Source organism: Octopus bimaculoides, chromosome 2, assembly GCF_046866305.1.
Source record: "Octopus bimaculoides isolate indiv1 chromosome 2, ASM4686630v1, whole genome shotgun sequence".
Classification (NCBI taxonomy): Eukaryota; Metazoa; Mollusca; class Cephalopoda; order Octopoda; family Octopodidae; genus Octopus; species Octopus bimaculoides.
Window position 1 is genome coordinate 78,695,988 of NC_142929.1, and position 4,484 is coordinate 78,700,471.

Sequence of the window (4,484 nt, forward strand, 5' to 3'; positions counted from 1 at the left end):
CGCGTACACATATATATACGCAGGCATATACATACGTATATATACATACATATAAATATATACATCTATATATATACATACACATTTACACACACATATATATATGTGTTATACATATATACACATATATGTATGCACATATACATATATATATATATCTATGTATATATATATATATATATATATATATATATATATATATATGTGTGTGTGTGTGTGTGTGTGTGTGTATATATATATATATATGGTTATTTTCCCTTTGACCGTATATAAGGCTTAAAAGATAGTAGCCTAGAGTCTGTGGTACAGCTTCTCAACCCGGAGAGGGTGGTACTTTCCAATTCGTCAGCAGACATTTAGCCATATGCTTACAACCGCTAAAATTTCAGATCTAGAATTCAGCAGTGAGGTAGAGTTCTTAGATCTGAAAGTGAATGGAGCTTTGGCTAGGAAGAACTAATGTCATCAAGTGGTATCCTGCGTTCATCAGAGGTGGCCAAATCACTGCTCATCATCTCTTGGCATCTAGCTTAACTTTTCTTTCTTGCTCCATAATCAGTAAGAAGCTCTTTCTGCTGCCTCTCACATCCTGCGCTCATTCGCCCTTCACTTTTTTCCTCTCATACCAGCTGGGCAGGGAATCCCCTGCAGTCAACTTCGACTGGGAGAAGCCACGATTGACATCCCTTCTCCCTGCAATCTTTGAATTGGAAGGGCTTTGAATTTGGAAGCTTAATCACACTCTACTTTCGAAAGGGAATCGATCAAGATTATTTTCTTTGCCTTTTTAGACCACAGAAAATACATCGGGCCTCAGGGTTGTATGGACGACATGGGGAAACTGCAGTCTTCCCTCCAGCTCCACTTTAATATCCTATGCTTATTGACTTTAATACGCATGCTAGCCACCGGTATGAAAATTTTTCTAAATTTACTACCCTTATTATTTTCACAGTAAAATTTTCATAATTTCAAAGCCTTTCTGTTACGCAGTTTGAATTTTTTTTGTTATTATTTGCTGTCGAATGTAAGTGCGCTTACGTGGTGGATTTGAAAATTATAATGTATAAGCATGCAGCACTTGTGTTTTCTGTGCTATTTGCTGCATAAATATGCATTAATTTTAGCGACCTCACTGGATGTACAGATGGCTAATTAATTTATTTGCACATCGATACAGAAACTCGAGTGTGAGGGTAACTACAAAAATATCTTTTATTTTCATTCCCTTTGAAAGTGCTTTTATTCGTGGTTTGGGCTTAAATAACCTTTTCTTGCATGTAAGGTGTCCTGTCAAAGGTCACCTCTTTCGTGTATAAATACTTAAATTGTTTATACACTATAATATATGAAAATATGTTGTCTATTGACTTTATTACGCGTGCTAGCTACCGGTATGAAAATGTTCAAAATTTTTTTCTACCCTTATTATTTTCACAGTATATATATATATATATATATATATATATATATATATATATATATATATATATATATATATATATATATATATATATATATATACATATATATGCTAGAATGCAGCACCTACCCAGCTATAGGTTATTATAAGGCAAAGTGAAGTGGAGTGAAGATATAGCGAGATACTTATTTTTAAAAAGTCATCTGAAGAGGCGCATTCTACAACTGTGATGCATGACAATTGATTGTGAAGCATATCACCTATGAGTTACAGATTTATCAAAAGTGTATCAGAAGTGATTCCTTTTGTTTATTCTTTCACAATATAAACTTAATATCATAGCTCCAGAAAATTATAAATTTTATGGAGGTTCGTTGAGCACTTTCGGTCAAAAATTACCTCGCTAATACTAATTTTGATATACTATATGGAGTACATGTGTCTTGTTATGAATATCAATGGCTTAAGAAGATCTATTCGCATATCATTAAGTCCTGGTTGCAATTCTGATGCATGGGTTCTTGGGCAAATGTTATTTTTGATAGCGTCGAGTCAATCTACAACTTGTGGGTGAAACTGGATGGACGGGAATTGTAATGAGGACTTTCGGATGGATTGTAAGAGGATTTCAATAGATGCAGCTTTATAACATTGCGTCACACTGGTTCTGCCTGTCTGAGAAATATATTTAGGATAGGCATGTCTATAGAATATAACGTGAAACTCCGAGTAACAGTCTTTTGTTATATTTCTGCTGCTTTTAAATTTATAATCTTTCCTTTTTATCAATGTGCCATTAAAACACCAACACAGATTAGATTAAATAAGGAAACCTTTTTCATTCAAAAATACAAACCCAAACTTAACCATTGCTAACACATTTAAATAAGGAAATTCATCACCCCACTGAGAAAAAAAGGGGGAAAAATATAGAACAAAACCATGGTAAATTAATCAAATTCTACCACCTCCTAGATTTCGAGTATCTCCCCTATACCGGAAGAAATCTCTAATTACCTCCCCCTATCTAGAACTCTTCTTTCTCAGACTGGAATGAACACGACACAATGAAGTAGAGAAATTTGAAAAGACAACACGAAACCGGTTATTTCTCAAAATACAATGTTTATATACCAAAAAGATTTTATAACATTTTTCTAACATTTTTCTGACATAATTTAAATATATACTTTAACCATGTAACACAAGCCTTCTGTAGTTTTTTCACTCTTATTATCTTTTATACATCCAACCACGTGCTTTCACATACCAACTTTCTCACCTATATATATATATATATATATATATATATATATATATATATATATATATACACATATATATATTCTTTCATTCCTTTATGTTCGCATACCGAGACTTGCCTTCTTATTTCATGTGGCATTCGTATTTCGTAATCCATGTCGTTTTGGTATTTCATGTTGTTTAGGTTTTGTGACGTCCTGTACCCATATATATATATATATATATATATATATATATATATATACATACACATTTGTATATATATACATACCTCATTACCGCTGACTGCATGCATGGACATATAATTCTTCTTTATCATCATCATCATCATCATCATCATTATTATTATTATTATTATTATTATTATTATTATTATTATTATTATTATTATTATTATTATTTTCAAGGGCGTTTGTTCCCATCTGCTTTTAGCAAGTGGTGATAAGGGTGAATTCCTGACACGTTGATCTCGTCTGGTAAATCACGTCCTAAAGTTACTAAGAATTGTTGAACAAGGCGAGCATTAACATGACCTAATAACTGCAAAACATTGTCTGTAAAGTCATTTATCACGTGATAATACTGAAATAATGGGATAGGTTTTAAAAAGAAATTTCTTCTCATTTCTGTTGTTGTTGTTGCTGTTAATCTTCTTCTTCTTCTTCTTCTTCTTCTTCTTCTTCTTCTTCTTCTTCTTCTTCTTCTTCTTCTTCTTCTTATTATTATTATTATTATTATTATTATTATTATTATTATTATCATTATTATTATTATTATTAAGGCGGCGAGCTAGCAGTATCGCTAGCACGTCGGTTTAAATGCTTAACGGCATTTCGTGTGTCATTACCTTGTGAGTTCAAATTCAACCGAAGTTGACTTTGCTTTTCATCCTTTCGGAGTCGATAAATTAAGTACCAGTGAAACACTGGGCGTCTATGTAATTGACTAGTCTCCTCCCCCAAAATTCAAGGCCTTGTGTCTTTAGTAGAAAGGATTATTATTATTATTATTAATGGGGTGAACTGGCAGAAACGTTAGCTATAGAACAAAATGCTTTGCAGTATTTCTTCCGGCTCTTTTGCGTTCTGAATTCAAATACCATCGGAGTCAAGCTTACCTTTCATTATTCCGGGGTCGATAGAATAAAGTACCAGTTACATCCTGAATATGATGTAATCAAATAATTCCGTGTTCTAAAATTTCTGACCTTGTCCCTAAATCAGAAACCAAGAGTGGCGAGTTGTCAGAATCGTTTAAGATGTTGGAAAAGATAGCTTCTGGCACTCTTTCCTACCCTGCATTCAATTCTCAACGAAGTCAACTTTGCCTCTCATCCTTTCGCAGTCGATGAAATATATATCAATCAAGTACTGAGATTGATGTAAATTACTGAACCAATGTTTCCCTATCTATTTTTTCCCCAGGCCCCACTATAACTTTCGAGAAAAATGTATGTCCCACCGGTGGTTGGAAAAAAACATTATTTTTAATATTTTATCACAATTATTTAATACAAAAGAATCTACCGGTAACTCTTTTATTAAATACTGAGTACAAAAAGAAGTGCATTATTGACTAAAAGATTTTTTTTAAATGGTGAATCTCTTTAATGAGAACCTTGCGCCTGGCAACTACAGCGAATTTCCTTGATTCGAGGTGGCAATTTTGCTAACTTCAGCCGTAGCACAAGAATAGCACCATACTGTAGCAAACTATCGGGCAGTATGCTTGGCTGGAGGTTTGGTTTGGCTTGGCTGGGTATAGGTGTAGTATGTTTGCTGCGAAATTTTACAAATTT

General features: G+C 33.2%; 1 long non-coding RNA gene across 1 annotated transcript in view; it reads left to right on the top strand.

Moving 5' to 3' along the window:
- The first annotated feature begins 1,130 nt into the window (after positions 1-1,130).
- Positions 1,131-4,484, top strand: part of LOC128247109 (uncharacterized) — a 111,166-nt gene continuing 107,812 nt past the window's right edge. The window contains exon 1 of the long non-coding RNA XR_008263531.2: positions 1,131-1,196. This is a non-coding gene — a long non-coding RNA (uncharacterized LOC128247109). The remainder of the gene's footprint in view (positions 1,197-4,484) is intronic.